This window comes from Panthera pardus, unplaced genomic scaffold (genome assembly GCF_024362965.1).
Source record: "Panthera pardus isolate Hobbes unplaced genomic scaffold, ASM2436296v1 HiC_scaffold_22, whole genome shotgun sequence".
Classification (NCBI taxonomy): Eukaryota; Metazoa; Chordata; class Mammalia; order Carnivora; family Felidae; genus Panthera; species Panthera pardus.
Genome location: NW_026526788.1, coordinates 44,804,053 through 44,822,445, shown reverse-complemented (window position 1 = coordinate 44,822,445; position 18,393 = coordinate 44,804,053).

The window sequence follows — 18,393 nt, the reverse complement described above, 5'->3', positions numbered from 1 at the left end:
CCTGGAGTCTAAAGCAAAGAATATTGTCTATCCAGAAACTACCCAACTGGCAGGAAGCCCTAGAGACACCTGTTCTCTGTAGAGGCAAGAATTCAGATGCTGTCACCGCCTTCTCGTGGAGCAGCTGTGTAGGCCTTGCTGCTGAGCCCTTTCAGGCAGGCTGCCACATGGCCGCATTTGAGAACCACTGCCCCATGGGTCAGACAAGGGCCAAGGAGCAGAGACAGCAGGCCAGGCAGTGGCTCCTCTGAGAGGGGGAGGGAGCTCCTCAGAGCAGAATTCCTAGTTAGACGGACACTAAGGGAGCTGGCAGTCAGACCCCGCGCCTCTGCTGGAGAAGGAAACAGCGCCCTCTGGCGGCAGAGCTGGGCACCCAGCAGAGCGGGAGCATCTGAAGCTCCCCTCCGAGAAAGCCGAGGCCTCAAGCAAGAAGCTGGCCACTGTACCTCCCCTCTCGTGGGAGCCTGGGGCCAGGACCCCAGACTGGGAGGTCTGGCCGGCCGGGCAGGCTACATTCTGCAGTTTCTGAGGAAGGGGCTCGGTAAGGTTCTCCCTGTGCCACAAAAGTGGCTGGCTTTTGGTCTGACCTCCTAGACGTGGAGTCTCCTTAACAGCCTGGTGATGGACCTCACTTCCTGCTCCCTGAGGCATGTTCCACGTGAATCACCCTGGAGATGAGCGCAAGCACTAATCCATCAGGCATGAGTGGCCCTCAACAGCTTGCAGATTGACCCCTTGGTCCACTGCAAGCTCTCCTTGGTCTGATGAGAAAGCTGAGGGTCAGGAAGGGGGGGGGAAGGATCCCCACTACTTCCTTGCTGGCAATGCACTGAGACTTGAAATCAGGCCCATGTCACTGTTACTGTCACCACCTTAAGATCCAGTGTGGCGGGTGGTCAAGAGCTGGGCCCAGGAGCCAACTCTCCAAGCCTCAAATTCTCTTCTGTAAAATGGAGCTAATAAATTCCACCTCCAGGGCTGTTGCTGGCACAAACGAGATGAGATGTGACCGGCTCCTAGCACAGGAAACATGCCCTAGAGATCTGTGGCTGCCATCATTCCGCCCCGGGCTTCTGTGTGCTCGTCCACCTCCCTGAGCGCCGCCCCCACCCCTCTCCAACCCAGCAGTCTCCAGACCCACACTCCCACCAGAATTAGTCCGACATGGTGCTGACAGGCCCCATGCACATCCATGGGCAGCTTTTCACGCCAGTCTGTTTCTCCTTAAACCCTTCCAGGGTGTCTCCCCCAGACTCCTTCTCCACTCACACTCTTCATTTTTAGAGAATATCATGCATTTGACATATCCAGGCTTGTATAGATGTTACTTCCACAGCCGGGACTCACTGAGCTCACTTTTCACTTGGAAAACTCCCACTCATTCTTGGAGACTGAGCCCATACAGCCAGGCCTCTGTGAAATGTTCCTGCCCCACCACGTGCTCATTCTTTTTTTTTTTTTAAATGTCCTTTTTATTTATTTTGAAAGAGAGAGAGAGAGCACGCAAGCAGGGGAAGGGCAGAGGGAGAGGGAGAGAGAGAATCTGATAGTGCAGAGCCTGATGTGGGGCTCGAACTCGCGAACCGTGAGATCATGACCCGAGCTGAAATCAAGAGTCGGAGAGCCTTAACCGACTGAGCCACCCAGGCGTCCCCACCGCGTGCTCATTCTAATGGCAAGCTGACACAGAGAGCTCCTGGGCAGCTGTCCTGCTTTGCTCCTGGAAGAGCTATAGCAAAAGAAAGCCACAACAGCTATCCAGGAAAATCTGCTTGTTTTCCCATTCTTGTGACAAAACCAAAGAATCCCATACATTTAGGAAATCAATAGCACAGAGGAGACAGGTCAAGATAAATAAACAAAATAACTGACCCCAAATAAAACTGAAGTAACTAGGGGACCAGAAAAGAACTTTAAGAGATCAAACACTTTCATTAATCCTTAGAGATTAAAAAAGTTGCTGGAGTTGTAAAACAGGAGCAGATTGCCAGGAAACAAGAGCGATCTAGAAAACAAGAAAGAACCTTTAGAAATGAACTATATGATGGCTGAAGTTAAAAAAAACAAAAACATTTTATTGGAAGGGATGGTTGGGACAAGGTAGGGAAATGTCACATAATATGGAGCCAAAACCACAAAAAGATGGAAAACCTAAGAGCAAAAACAAGAGACGTAGATGATTAATGCAGATGATCTATTATCCAATTAATAAAATTTCCAGAAGGGAGAACCAAGAAAATGAAAGCACATCAGTGATAGACTCAGTGGGAAGCCGAATTCACTCCCAGATAGTCAAATGAAGAGACATTATTCGAAAAGTAACTTCTAGAGGTGTGGACAGGGGTAAGGGGAAATACAAGAAGTGGTGAGGCACTCAGAGGTTAGCAAAGGCAGTAACCACCCTCCAGCTAAAAGAATGAGGGGAAGAAAATCGTGTCATCAGAGCCAGGGGACTGTGGAAGAAAGGCCACCCAATGAGCTACTGTACTCTGGAAGCATGCCACTGTCGCCAGAGACTCAGCATTGACACAAAAGGAAGTAGGGCAGAAGTATACCAACTTGTCTCAGTCCACTTCTGGTCTCCTGTGGGTTCCTGCCATTGATCAAAGCCACCTGGAATCCAGCCTCTCTGGGCATAAAGAAGGCCAGAACAATGGTGGAGAATGGACCTGGGTGGAGTGTAAACAGAGAGTACCCAGCACAGGGAATTCTCAGTAATAAAAGAAACTTTCCCAGAGATGCAAATTGAAAAGATCTCCTGGGTGCTGCTCAAAAAAAAAGTAGGGGTGGGGGGGTGGGGGGGGGGGCCCCGGGTGGCTCAGTCTGTTGGGTGTCCAACTTCAGCTCAGGACATGATCTCATGGTCTGTGGGTTCCAGCCCCATGGGCACTGTGCTGACAGCTCAGAGCCTGGAGCCTGCTTCAGATTCTGTCTCTCTCTCTCTCTCTCTCTCTCTCTCTCTCTCTCTCTCCGCCCCTCCCCTGCTCACCTTCTGTCTCCCTCTCTCAAAAATAAATAAATAAGCAATAAAGAAAATTTTTTTCAATAATTTCAAAGCACATGTGTTGTTCTTCTTCCATTCCCTTCCCTTCCGAACACCCATATCCATATCCAAAATTAGTTCCAAATGCCTGAGTGTAGTCCAAAAGCCATTAGGTAGGGCTGAGCAAGATGGTGTCCCATGAGGGAAGGTGAGGCCAGGGTTATGGAGACTGGTGGCCAAGAACAAAGAGTTGGAGCCCAAGCAGAGTGCAAAGATGCCCCCACCCCCCCAACCAAGGGACATGCCAGTGGGTGTTGGAACCTGGCAGGGGAGGAGTATATCTGCAGAGGGCAGGACAGCAGCCCCAACAGCCCAGCACTGTGGGAGCCAAGCCCATGGAGAACGGCACCCCATGGAGGGGCCTGGCATAGGGTGTCAGAACAGGACAAAGAGAGTGTCCACGTGGGGAGGCAGGGAACCGGCAGCCCAACACAGGGCATCAGAGCTCAAATACAATGTGAGAGAAGAGGACAGCCGAGGTGGAGTGCCAGAGCCCAAGTAGAGTGAAGAGCTGGTGGGAGGGAGTTCTGCTACGGCAGCCTGGCTCCACGCAGGGGGGTCAACCAAGTAAAGGAAGTGTATCAAAGATAATGGAGCCGGGTTTCTCACCGATGGAGAAGGTGGTTACAAACACAGAAGGGGAAAAATAGAATGAGCCCTGTGGCTTGAAATTAGAATTGAAGGTAGCGTATCAACTCACAGCTTTCAACATACAGGTGGTCCCCAACTTATAATGGTTCATCTTAAACGAATTTTCAACCTTACGGTGGTGTGGAAGCCATACACATTCAGTAGAAACAGTACTTCAGATTCCCAATTTTGATCTTTTCCCGGGCTAGCAATATGTGGTACCGTACTCTCTTGTGATGCTGAGCGGTGGGCAGCTCCCGGTCCGTGACACAATCACAAAACTGAACAACTGATACCCATACAGCCATTCTGTTTTCACTTTCCGCACAGTATCCAATGAATTACATGATATTCCCTTTATTATATCCCTTTATTATAAAATAGGCTTTGTGTCAGATGGTTTTGCCTAACTGTAGGCAAATGTTAAGGGTTGTGAGCGTGTAAGCGTCGATGTTTGATTTAGGTGTTAGTTAAATGTATATTCAATTTACGTTATTTTTTTAATGTTTACTTATTTTTGAGAGAGAGAAAGAGTGCGAGTGGGGAAGGTACAGAGAGAGAAGGAGACCCAGAATCTGAAGCAGGCTCCAGGCTCTGAGCTGTCTGACAGCCCACAAACTGCAAAATCATGACCTGAGTCGAAGTCGGACACTTAACCATCTGAGCCACCCAGGTGCCCCAATTTACGTTATTTTTAAATTACAATGGGTTTATCAGGACATAGAACCATTGTAAGTCAAGGAAGATCTGTATATATAAATGAATGAATGTAGTTGTGAGATACACACACACACACACACACACTCATCTCCTTGCTCTGTCCACTGACAGAGCCTTGGAGTGGTGACACCAATAACAATGAGCACTCCTAGCACCCATACATGGCTTCCAATGTCATTCTCCATTAAAAGAATCCAAAGGACAGGGAACGTACAAGAGGAGCCCAAGAGATCCTTGGAAGCTAGAAAGTAACAGAGTGCTCTAAGAATGATGGGGGCATGTTAAAAGGACCCAGAATCCAGCCGGAAGGCACCTTCACTGGCCAAATCTGGGAGACTGTGAGCAGTAAAATAAATAACGATTGTGATAGATAATAGTCCATGGAATAAAATAGGAACCAATGAGTCCACTCCAATATAAATAATTAAATGAATAAAGTGAAAGTTTAATGAATGACAGGATATTTGCACGGCTTCAGTGTCCCTCAGCATAAAATGATCATTAATTGCAAAGAGAAAATTAGTTGCTTTTCAGTGGAGAAGTCCAAAAGACACCACCCTCATCAAAGCGATCCAAACAACCACCTCACTAATGCTACAAATTGAAATCATGTACCCACGATAGGATACAAAAAGAGCACATCATTGCCTATGATACTCCTGCCAACGGTGCATAAAAATGACCCCAATCCTGAGGAAACATCAGACTAGCACAAAGCCAGGGATGGGCTACCAGTAACTGGCCTCGTAGTCTGGAACATGTCTCGACCATGAAACTCAAGGAAAGACTGTTCCAGACTAAAGGAGGCCAGATTCAGGAGACCTAAATCTGAACACTTTGGGACCACTGATAGATAAAGCCTAGGGATGAGAGGGTAGTTATATGTCAATGGTAATCTCCTGAATCACAAGGGTTGTGTTTTGGTAAGTAGGAGAATGTCCTTCTCTGTAAGAAATATACAGGGGGCGTCCAGTTGGTTAAGCATCCCACGTTAGCTCAGGTCATGATCTTAGTCTGTGAGTTCGAGCCCCGCGTCGGGCTCTGTGCTGACAGCTCAGAGCCTGGAGCCTGCTTCGGATTCTGCGTCTCCCTCTCTCTCTCTGCCCCTCCTCAGCTCACACTCTGTTTCTTTCTCTCTCAAAAATAAATAAACATTTTAAAAAATGTTAAAGAAATATACAATTAAACCAATCTTTGTGGGAGACGCATCTTGTCGCAGCTTACTTTCACATGGTTCAGAATTTTTTTTTTAATGTTCTTTATCCTCACTTGTAACTTTTCTCTAGGTTTTACATTGTTTAAATCAGAAAGTTTTAAAATAATAAAAAGAATCTTGCACCTTCATGGAATAAGACAAAAATAAAAGTTGAAAGTAGTAACCTCTAGAAATAATGGGGGGGGGGTGTTAACATCAGTTATCTAAGCAATAGGAATATAGCCCATTTGTTTGTTGCAGTCTCTCTTTTAAAGAAGAATAATTGTAAGTATTAAAGAAAAGAATAAATCAAAGAAATGAAATAGCATTCCACAGCACAGAGGGTAAAGAAGCTTGGTAACAACCATCCCAGCCTCAGTTTCATCATCTGTGAAACGCAGCCAAGACTGGTTTCCAGCTCATGACAAGCTGGCAAGGATGCTAAGGTTTAAGGGATGGGGATACATTCAAAGCCACCTGAAAGGAAGATATAAACGAGGGACCTCAAGGTCAGGCAGCCCCTAACGCCTGGTTTTCCACAAAGTGCTTCAGGTAGCAGGCAGGGCTGCTAAAGAAAGCACATCTGCTGTGGGAGGTGGCTCCCTAGACCCTGCAGGATCACTCCTTCTTTGTTTGCCTTTGCTCCCTACTGAGGCCATAAAGAGGCTAGGCTGTAAAATAACCTATACCGCAGGAAAGAAAGATAAGGGATGTCTGCTGGCAGCCAACACCTTTCCTGTGACCCACCCCAGGCAGCTGGCCTTTCCCTGGCTCTCTCCAGGTTAGGCTGGATGTCCGCTGCCTTTTCCCTGCCTCTCCTTAGCAATGCTTCGCTCCTTCTCTACTCCATCTCCAAGAAAGGCAATGCGAGACATGCCCACCAGCCAGAGAGAAAGGAGGAAAAGGGCACAGTTGCCCCTGTCGCTAAAGCTCCATTTCCCCAATACAATCCATGACCTTGAAGATGACCAGCTCAGAACAGCATTTTTTCCTCCTTAGCAGAGTTTAAGAAAAAGATGAGGGAAAAGGGACATCATTCCCCTAGAGGCTTATAGTCCTTGCCTTTTGCTACCCCAATGGACTTACTAGCCCACAGTCCATCGACTGCCCCTCTGTGGAAGACAGGGGAGAAATTATCAAAGCAGTCCATCCTACACTGTTTACATCAGCCCCCCAATCCCCATCCCTGCCTTCTGGGACCTTCTGGGATTCATTCAAACAGTCCACAGTTATTTAACAAGTATTTTTAAGTAGTTCTACATGTGCTGTATGCTGGACATACAGTTAGCTCCCCAAGACATGTTACAAAAGGGATTTTGAGGGGCGCCTGGGTGGCTCAGTCGGTTGAGCGTCCGACTTCAGCTCAGGTCACGATCTCGCGGTCCATGAGTTCGAGCCCCGCGTCGGGCTCTGGGCTGATGGCTCAGAGCCTGGAGCCTGCTTCCGATTCTGTGTCTCCCTCTCTCTCTCTGCCCCTCCCCCGTTCATGCTCTGTCTCTCTGTCTCAAAAATAAATAAACGTAAAAAAAATTTTTTTTTTTTAAAAAAAGGGATTTTGATCCAGAAACTCCCAAAATGGATACAGATGGGATTTTAAGTATAATATCCACCAGATTACCATATGTCTTGGATGAAGAATCCACTCTCTCATCTGAAATTGTGCTCAGCTGTGCTGTCCTAACATGTTTACTTGATACAATGATGTATGGGTCAGCTATTGCTGAGTAACAAATAACCACAAAACTCTCAGTGGCATACAAACTACTACAGGTCACCTGGGGTTTAGCTGACCTAAGCTGGGCTCGATGGGGAAGCTCTGCTTTGAGCTGCAGGTCTGAGAGGACTTGGTTCCTCACTGAGGTTAAGGCTCCTCCATCTGTGTTCATTCTGGGCCCTCAAGAGATGGGCAAGTTCAAAAGCTTCACTCATGGAGACCACAGAAGGGCAAGGGGATAAGCCCAACTATGCAAGTTCATCTCCAGCCCTATTTGAGTCACATTTGCTAACATCCTTTGGCCAAGCAAGCTGCATGGCTGAGCACAAAGTCAGGGGGCAAGGAACTGTATTCCACCCACTCTAAAGCCAAAACAAGTCACAGAGCTGCCACCAACATTAACAGAACCAGGAACTCTTCTCATGAGATGTGGGGGGGAAAGAGTAAAATATATGAACAATAATTTATATCCCACCCAAACGAGAAGAGAACCATAATGCCAAAGATAAAATTCTTAATCGGGTTATATGTATAGAAATTCTCAGAAGCACATTTTTAATTGAAACTTATTTGAGGGGCACCGGGGTGGCTCAGTCAGTTAAGCATCTGACTCTTGATTTCAGCTCAGGTCATGATCTCATGGTTTGTGAGTTTGAGCCCCACAAGGGGCTCTGTACCGATGGCGCAGAACCTGCTTTGGGATTCTTTCTCTCTCCCTCTCTGTCTGCCCCTCACCTGCTCACTCTTGCTCTCTCTCTCAAAATAAACAAATAACCTTTTTCTTTTTTTAAAAAAAAAGAAACTTTCATTTGAGATAATTATAGAGTCACATGCAGTTCTAAGATACAACACAGAGATCCCTGTGCCCTTTATCTCCATCCATCATGGTGAAACCACAGTGTAATACCACAACCAGAATATCGCCATTGAAGCAGTCAAGGTACAGAATATTTCCACCACCACAAAGATCCCTCTGTTGACCTTTGATAGCCACACCCACTTGTTCCCACCCTCTGCTCCCACCACCTCCTTAACCTCCGACAAGCACCACAGTTCTCCATGTCTATAATTGTGTCATTTCATGAATGCTATATAAATGGAATCATGCAACAGATAAGCTTTTAGGATTGGCTTTTTCATTCAGCATAATTCTCTGGAGATTCACCCAAGTTGTTGCACGTAGCCATAGTTTGTTTCTTTTTATTGCTGAGAAGTATTCCATAGTAAGGATGTACCATGTAACTAACCGTTGACTTGTTTGTTGAAGGACAATGGTTGGTGGGTTGGTACCAATAGTTTGGGTCTACTACAAATAAAGCCACTATAAACATTTGTGTTGCATTTTGGGGTGAAAATGTTTTTATTTCTGGGGTGAATGTACAGGAGTACAGTCCTGGTCCAAATAGTAGTTGCAAGTCTAGCTTGCTTGTTTGTTTGTTTGATTATTTGTTTGTTAAGAAACTGCCAACCTGTTTTCCAGAGTGGCTGCACCATTGTATGTTCCCACCAGCAATGCATGAGTAATCCAATTTTTCCACATCCTTGCCAACATCTAACATTGACACTACTTTAAAAAAAAAATTTTTTTTTAATGTTTATTTATTTTTGAGAGTGAGAGACAAAGTGTGAGAGGGAGAGGGGCAGAGAGAGAGGGGGAGACACAGAATCCGAAGCAGGCTCCAGGCTCTGAACTGTCAGCACAGAGCCCAACGTCGGGCTCGAACTCACGGACTGTGAGATCATGACCTGAGCCAAAGTTGGACGCTCAACTGACTGAGCCACCCAGGAGCCCCAACACTACTTTCTTTTTATTTTGCATTTGTTTTTAACTCAAGTTTATATTAAATATGTATAGCCAGGAGAACTAGCAGAAAAAACTATTGCAACTCCCAGCAATAACACCGTAGGAAAACAAAACGTTGAGTGCTAACCTGGAAGGAAGGAAAGGAAGTGAGTCAATTACGTCTGGAGTGATTAACACTAGGTACAATTTTTGAATAACCACTGTCTCCTTTGGTGGTCATGTGTTACAAAATTGACTAAAATGTTTCAAAAGCCTTGAAGTGCATACCATTTGTAAGTTAAGAAATTACACTTTTGATGAGTAAAGACATGCTCAGTAGAAAAACAAGTAGATAACAAGGGACAACTTTATAATGAAGATAATTGTTATATCTTTATATTGAACATCAGGAAACACAGCAGGGAGGATCCATGACTTGTGATAAAGTTAGAGCAGAATAAAATTTCATTTGACTTGAGACCTTGACATCAATCAGATTTGTCAGCAAATTGATTCTATGTTTTAGTTCACCAAGTCATAAATATACTACATCCTTCCATTTTCATGGTAGCACAGAGAAGGCAACTTACAATATATTGAAGTGATCTGCTTCATAGTTTCCCTTTAATTAAATATGACTCCTCTTTTTTTTTTTAATTTTTTAACGTTTATTTATTTTTGAGACAGAGAGAGACAGCATGAACAGGGGAGGGGCAGAGAGAGAGGGAGACACAGAATCTGAAACAGGCTCCAGGCTCTGAGCTGTCAGCACAGAGCCCGACGCGGGGCTCGAACTCACGGACCGTGAGATCATGACCTGAGCTGAAGTCGGACGCTTAACCGACCAAGCCACCCAGGCGCCCCATATGACTCCTCTCTTAAAAAGAGACTTGTGTTTCTGATCTCATATTTTTTCCTTTTTGTAAAAAGGGGGATTACTACTTCCTTTTTTTTTTTTTTTTTTTTTAGTTTTACTTTTTTATTTTGAGAGAGCAGGCAGAGAAACAGAGAGAGAGGAGAGAGAGAATCCAAAGCAGGTTCTGTGCTGACAGCACAGATACAGCCCCGGTGGGGCTCAATCTCACAAACCCTGAGATCATGACCTAAGCCGAAATCAAGAGTCAGACGCTTAACCGACTGAGCCATCCCGGAGCCTCCTATTATAGCCATTTTTAACATGTTTTTATTTTCCTCATCACTTCCCCCCAATGTTGAGGTTATTTAGAATCTTTGTTCCAGATTATTATAATCATAAGCAATATAATCAATACATTATACTGACAGTATCATCAATGATTTGGAATTATTGAGTTTTACTGGTAGCTTTATTCATATATTTCTTGTAATACATTATCTTTTTCTTGGGTTCATACCTCATTTTGCTGAAGTACATCTTGCAGCAACTCTTTCAAATAAATTCACAGATAATAAGATCAGTGGTAAACAGAACTTTCTCCCTTCAGATATCCTTACTTCGCCCTTGCACTTGACTTACCAGACTGGCTGGGTATAGAGAGCCTTATAAATTCAAAGCAGTTTTCCCCAGAATTTCAAATATACTGCTCCAAAACTTTTGTATTCAGTTTTGCCAAGTGAGAAAATTGACGTTAGTTTAATCCTTATTTCTTAAGTTTATTTATTAATTCCTTCCCCTTCTTGGGATGTTCTCTCTATCCTTTGTGTTTTTAAATTTCACAACAAAGATTTAAGTCAGGCTTTCTTTCTCTTTTTCTTCCCTTTCATCCTGCTTGACCCTCAATGGGTCCTTAAATTTAGTGTTGCCTTTCTTCACATCTTGGATATTTTCTTCCATTTTCTACTTGATTATTTCTCCCTTCCCCCCCTCCCCAGGGGGACCAGCAGCAAGGGAGCAGACCCTCAGTCCAGAAGGGGCCCAGCCCCTCCTCTTGCGTCCATTGGACAGAATTTAGTCACGTGGCCACATCAACCCACTGTGAGTACTGGGAAACCGTCCAGCCTGAGCTCTGGAAAAGGGGAGGCTGGAATGCGGTAGACCTCCAATGGTCTCTCTATGATGTTTGCCCTGGGTTCTGGAAATACTTCCTGTCTTGTTCTTCCAGCTAACTAACTCCCTCTTCACTACTGTGGCTAGGAGTCCTTCCCTTTCATTTTTTAAATGTACTTTGACAATCATATTTTTCATTGCCCAAACCTCATTACTTACTTTCAAAATAAAATTGCTTGCTCTCGTTTAATGGGTTAGATAAACCCATCCCTCTTAAATATTTTTTTTCTTTTAAATCTCCTGCTTGCTCATTTAACTCGATTTCTTTGGTGTCTCTATTCAATTGTCATTTTTTTCCCACAAATATTTGGAGGGTGTTGTTTGACGGCCCATCTTAGACTTCGACTAGAAGCCTGCGGTGAGCATTATCAGCTCTGTTGCCTTAAGGGAATGAAGGTGTCCTCCAGGGCTGGGGGCTTATAGAGAGTGTTGTTGGACTGGATGTGCCAATAGTTAGCCTTCTGGCGGGGGGTGCTCCCCACTCCTCCTGGGTGCTGCCCTCGTGCTCCCACCCTAGTATCCACTGCCTGCTGTTCAGGGAGGGAGGTCAGAGCCAACAGTCCCAACTCTGGTTCCCAGGCAGCCTGCCTGCTGCTGCTCTAGGGCCCGCTGTTCCCTCTATGAGTGTCCTCCAGCTGGAAGCCGCCCGACAGCCGCTCCTGCCCCTCAGCTGTCCCCCACGACACACAGTGGGTGGTGATTTCTGCTACTCACCAAATCCCACGTTTCATAATTCAGGCAGCCCTCGTACATTCTGGGCCGTCAAAGGTAACATGACATAATTACATCTGGGGACATAGGTGATGAGTCCAGGATGCCCCCGATTCAATCTCATCCCCACCCCATCATAATGTTTAGACCACCATTCCCACCGCCAGCCAGAGACCTTGGTAAATATTTGGTGCCATTTTGGTAAGAGGTCAGACAGAGGGTATGAAAACAGCTCCTTGGTATCAGCTTCACTAGGGTGCCAGTCAATGCACGACAATTGCCAGGAGCCCACCCACCATCTGTGAGCCTAAAGCTCCAGTGGAAGAAATGTCCTATCGGGAGGAAAACGGTGACACTTTGCCTTTCTTCTGGAGATCACTGTCTCCACTCTTAAAGAGAGTATCTGAAAGGCTCCATTCATGTTAAACAATTTAGAAAAAACAATAGCTCAGAGAAGGTAACTCACTTGCTCAGAGTCATGTAGCTGTAATGAGACAGAACCCAGACTCAAACCTCAGCCTCTTCTGGTTCCTGAGGTAGTGCTCTCTCCACTCACTCTGTCCTCTACATTCAACATCCCATAACAAGACCACGGTGAACCACAGTGCCGGTCACACTCAGGCATCGTCCATCTGTGGTATCTCCTCCAGGGGTTCAGGCCGAGAATACGTAACGACGGCCTCCATCTTGGGTCTGTAAGGTGCCAAGCGCTTCATACTGTATCTCTCACTTAATCTTCACATCATCCCGGGAGTTGATGTTATTACCCCCATTTTACAGGTGAGGAAACAGACTCAGTGAACAGAAGTGATGTGTCCAAGTGCGGTCAGTAAGCGACAGCCTGGAGCTATGGCACTCGCCGCCCCCCCCCCCCCACCTCCCCGGCCGACAACACCAATAGTGTGCAACCCCCTGCTGCCTGGACCTCTGCAAACAGCAGAAGCACCCTCCCCTCTCCAAGGTCACTGCTGTTGCTCTCTCTTCTCACCTGGCAGGGAAAATGCTTTGGAAACAGCCAGCATCTCTGCATCTGGCTGTGAGGAGGAAGAGGAGAAGGATGCCGGGAGGGACCCTCAGGGTGATACAAAGAGGAAAGACGGGAGCCCTTCACTCCCACCTACAAGCGTTGATCTCCATGTCCCTGGGGTGCTCCCTTTTCCTTCTCCCTCCCACCCTTGGCAAGGCACCCTGGCGCTCCTGTCCAGCACTGTGCCCGGCACCGAGGACTCAGAGGGGAGAGGGGGCTCCTAGACGACTCATCCTCTCAAGGCAGAGACCTAGTAATGAACGGTTCACTCTAGAAGGTTCTAAGTGCCCCCAGGAGAGGGGCAGGAGGCCCTCTGGGAACAGGGCCAAGGCTGCTCACAGCCTGCAGAGGCGAGAGGCAGCCTCTGGGAGGAAGACACATTTGTGCAGGGCAGTTAACTCAAGTAGATGCAGGGGGACAACTGCTCAAAAGAGGGACAGCTAACGAGCAGTTAACGTATCTGTCAAATGAGCCTCCATGATGTTCAAACCTGCAGACAAAAGGGATTCCTCCTGTTCTGCAGCTCTGTCAGCACAGACAGGTAAGAACTTCCTTCTGCCCTACACAAACCCTGGGAATACACCACGTTTGCCACGTTCTGTCACCGCAGCGGAGGGCGGCCCGGCCCCTGGCCCCTGGCTTCAGTTGCTCCTCCCTCCCACTCTTGCTGCCTCTTTCCTCTCCCAAGCCCCAGCCCGCCTCACCGCACAAAGGCTTCTTTCCTGCATTCCTCTCATTTCCCCTATTAAGTAGCATTTTCTCTGCAAGTAAACTACACTCAGAGGAGCCAGGGGAAGACCAGTCTGACTCTCAGAATGTATGTGTATAGAAACACTGAAATCCAGCCCCTCACTCAGAAACCACAGCTTTGGGAGGGTCCCAAAGAGACTGCTCCAATCAATAGACGGTGATGTTCTTTAATCACCACCTAGGACTTTCCACCCCACATGATTTCTCCGCTGTGGCCATGAGCTCCTTGTGGGTGAGGCCTGCTCTGAGTCATTTCCAGGTGGCCAGGCACACAATAAATGTTTGCTGAATGAGTAGTTCACAAATAGGTCAATTGATTATTTTATGAATAAATGTTTTGGAAATAGAAGCTGTCATCAGCTTCCTCATGTTCCACTTTTTTATTTATTTCTTTTAATGTTTATTTATTTTTGAGAGAGAGAGAGACAGATCAAGAGCAGAGGAGGGGCAGGGAGAGGGGGAGACACAGAATCCAAAGCAGGCTCCAGGCTCTGACCTGTCAGCACAGAGCCCGACGCGGGGCTTGAACTCACGAACAGGGAGATCATGACCAGAGCCGAAGTCGGACACTTAACCGACTGAGGCACCCAGGCGCCCTGTCACATGGAAATTCAAATGCAGGGACTTTACTGATAAGTGACAGGTAAAGTGGACATTCCGAGGCCGGTGGTCACTATCATCATGGCTCTTCTGTGGAGCTGAGTGGCCGGATTCTTGGCAAAGCTGGCTCTGGAGTGTAAGAGCCTAGGGGCTGCCCTGGACAGAGCCAGGCTCCCACGGGCCAGCCCTGTGGACCCCAGTGCATTTACACCTCATGCTTTGCCTGCTTGCTCTGTGCCTTTGGACCTGTGCCCAGTGCCCCAGGCTTCCTTCCCTGTCCCGCCCCACCCAACGCAAAGCCTCTTGTTTTTGAATTAGGCCCCACACGTTCTACTTTTAAACGACCTGCCCTTTAGTGTATCTGGTATATGGTCTTGCCTCTGCCTGATTCAGACTTTCGCTCACAGCTGTGGGAGGGGATGGGGGTGTTGAGTTCTACTTGGCCCAGCCCATCCAGACTGAAGACCTCCACGTCTGTATAGCTGTATTTGTCCATTATTCCAGTGCTTTATTTCTTTTCCCCTGGTTTTATTAAAATAATGGAAAACTCTGGGGGCACCTGGGTGGCTCAGTTGGTTGAGTATCCGACTCTTGATTTCGGCTCAGGTCATAATCCAAGGGTCGTGGGATCGAGCCTCATGTCAACATGGAGACTGCTTAGGATTCTCTCTCTCTCTCTCTCTCTCTCTCTCTCTCTCTCTCCCCCTCGGCCCCTCTACCCCACTCACAGTCTCTCTCCCTCTCTCTCTCTCTCTCTCTCTGCCTTTCTCTCTCAAATAAAAAGATTTTAATAAAATATTAAAAATAAATAAATAATAAAATAAAATAGTGGAAAACTCTAAATTAAAGTGCTCAGGACTCAGGAAGGATGCATTCAACTGAGATGAGAGTATAGGTCTTCAGGCATGCCAGAGCAGAAGTCCACAGGCCACACGTGAAGGAAAAGAGTAAAATTAAACTGTACGTATGAAATGCTAGCAATGCAGCCGGGAGTCCTGTATCCAGATGTGGAGGAAGAAGCAGGGACTGTACCATCGTTCATCTCTTCCTTACCTCCCTGAAAGGGTCCCCCTCACCCCCACACACATCGGTCTGTTCTAGGCCTCCACGCATTCCACTCCCCGCCCACTCCATGTTTGAAGATTGTTCATGCCTAGGGAACACATTACACATGGCTGGCTGTGCAGTACTGTATACATTCTTCACTTACTCGGTAAACTCTTTGTTTCTGAGGAGCAAAGGTCATTGGCAGCCCAACCTCTGTCTGGACAAGCAGAAGGGCAGAGGCCGGAAGAGCCCAGGAAAACAGCCGTAGTGCGGAGTCCTGGTTCTGCCCCCAGGAGCTCGGGGATCTCGGGTGATATGTTCCAATTCTCCAAACCTAGGTTTTTTCCAGCCTACAAAATGATTACACAAATAACATCCTCTGTGGCTATTATAGGGATTAGATGAGATAACAAATGTGAAGCACTTTGGAACCCATAAAGTGTTGTATCAATATTAGTTGATCCTGCTGCTATTAGGGCTATCCTTCTATTAATAAATCATTGCCAATAACATATTTATGGAGAATGAGCTTGCACCTCCATTGGGCCAGCCGTTCTCCAGGTATGGAAGCCAGAAAGATCTCATGGGGAAGCTGGTCCTCAAACATCCCTGGGCGCTGAGCATGGTCTGAGCAGGCCTCTCCCAGAGGGCACACAGCTCTCTCACACTGCCCCCAGGCACGATGACCCCAAGAGCAACCCTCAGAATCGGCAGCAGGCCTGGCCAGCCCAACCAGAGACGGTCATGAGCTTGTCCATGGCCATTTCCCAGACTCCACTCTAGTGATTCTCATGTCTTGCACCCTGGCCATGCACTAAGACATGCGCACCGGTTTCTCCCAGCACCGACTTACTCACCGGTTCTTAAATTATTAATTGCCACATGTTTACTGAGCACCTTTTCGACACCATGCACCACACCACCTGAGTACCTGCTGCATGTAAAACCCAGACAGGGGCGCCTGGGTGGCTCAGTCAGTTGAGCATCCGACTTTGGCTCAGGTCATGATCTCGTGGTTTGTGAGTTCGAGCCCTAGATGGGGCTCTGTACTGACAGATGGGAGCCTGGGGCCTGCTTTGGATTCTGTGTCCTCCTCTCTCTCTCCCCCTCCCCCACTCACTCTGTTTCTCTCTCTCTCTCTCTCAAAAATAAACAAAACATTAACAACAAAAAGTAAAAATAAAATCCAGACAGACATGGAACCAGATCACCTCTTGAACAATCATGACCTGTGCCCTGGTATCTACAAATGAGGAGGAGAAGGTGACCTGAGGTTGGGAGGGTGGGGGGACTAACCTGGTCTTGGCGGGGTCTCTCTCTCAATTTCCTTATGTTTATCCTGTTCAGCATCCTGTGCATGCTTTTACTCTGAAGTCATGTCTTTCTTAAATTATAGAAGATTCTCAGTCATTCCCTCTTCTACTCCTCTGTCACTTCTGCCCTACCTGCCTCTTAAATTCTTTCCCATCTTTTCATCTCCTTGTACCTGTGAGTGGTTGTCACTAATTCTATCTTTGACTCTTTCATCTATTGATTTGAATAGCATGGCTTTTATACCCAGATTTCTAATCAGTTCTTTCCCAAAGCCAATCTGTTCTGGATTCATAGCTTTCTGGCTTCCTTTTATCAGTTCTTGTTATTTTTGTAAACACTCTTTCCTCTTTGAAGGTCTCAAAATGCTTTTTTTCCCCCATTTCCATTTCCCTGCAGTGAATTCATCTCCTCATTGTTGATTTTATTTCTCACTCTTCTTATGATTAGTTTTCCTGTGTGCTTTGGAATTTTAGTTGGCAATAGAAGTTCTGTTTTCTTTACTGTTCTCACTACATTCACCTCCCGTGCCCACACACATCTTCCCAGATCTTCTCATTGCTCCCATCTGGCCTTCCAGAGTACTCATCCCCAAACCAACTTTTGCAATGGCAAGTTAGAGCTTCCAAAATGCCAATATTGGAGGACAAGACTGATCCAGTCATTGGCCCAGGGCCTGGCCCAAGAGCTATCTTCCCAGCTCTTCCTCTGGACCACTTGCCCTCTTACGGATGCAGGCTTTTCAAGCCTTAACCCCAAGTAGCAGTTCCAGTTTGTTCCAGACTCCCTGCACAGGTGGCTCCCAGTTCCTGACATCCCCACCACAAACAAGCTGCCTTTAGTTCCTGGTCCTGCCCATGTCAGAGCCCAGAGCCAGTAAATCCATGGTCTCACTGCTCATGCTGTGGAACCCCAGAGGACAGAAGCACTAACTGTCCAAGGGAGTCAAAAGGGGCAGAGGAGAGAAGACAGGTTAGTGTAAAGGTCCCTACTCTGAGCCATGACCAAAGCAGTTGTGACCTGTGGAATGGACCTATTAGAAGCCTATCAAGTGAAAAGACGTGAAAACCAGAAGCGCCTCTCCATCTTTGGATGGGGAAACAGCATGAGCTGTTTGACACTCCAGAGTTGGAAGTGGGAGGGTTCATACAGGCTCCTTAGCCAGTCATCTGCCCTGAGGCAGGAAGACAAGAAAAAAACTACACTTTGTGAAAGCGCCAGAAACGGACTGGTGACACTATGAGGCCAAACCACAGAACTGCACCCAGGAGGCTGCCCTTCTGCTGACCTGAGACCTCCCATCATCACCTGCCACATCATCTTGGGCAGGTCCCTTGTCCCAGGTATGTCATGACATCTGGGCTAGTCACCCAGGTCATTAAAATCTTTAAATAACATCCATTGACCCGTTGACATTTGGATGAACACTTTTTCTGTAATACGTGTGGGCCATCCCCCATCTGGGACGGACCTGAAGGATACACAGGAGCTCTTTGGGTTTGGGATGGTGCATTTCAGGAAGACAGAACACCAGGACTTGGAGTACTGGACAAATGATGGGATCAGAGAGGAGCAGTGCGGGTAATGGGGCTGACACCAAAAAGGCAGACAAGATTCAGAATTCTAAGATTTATCCTGCATTGTTGAGAAGATTTGGAGCCTTTTTAGCAGAGAAGTAACCAGACAATATTTACATCTTAGAAATAAAACTGCAAGGTGCATGGGTGGGTGAGCTGTCAGAGGTGGGAGGTGAGAGGCAGGGCAGTTGCTACAGTCTAGATGAAAGTTGATGAGAACCCCCCATTCTGGGGAGTTGGGGAGAGAAGGAAGAAAAGG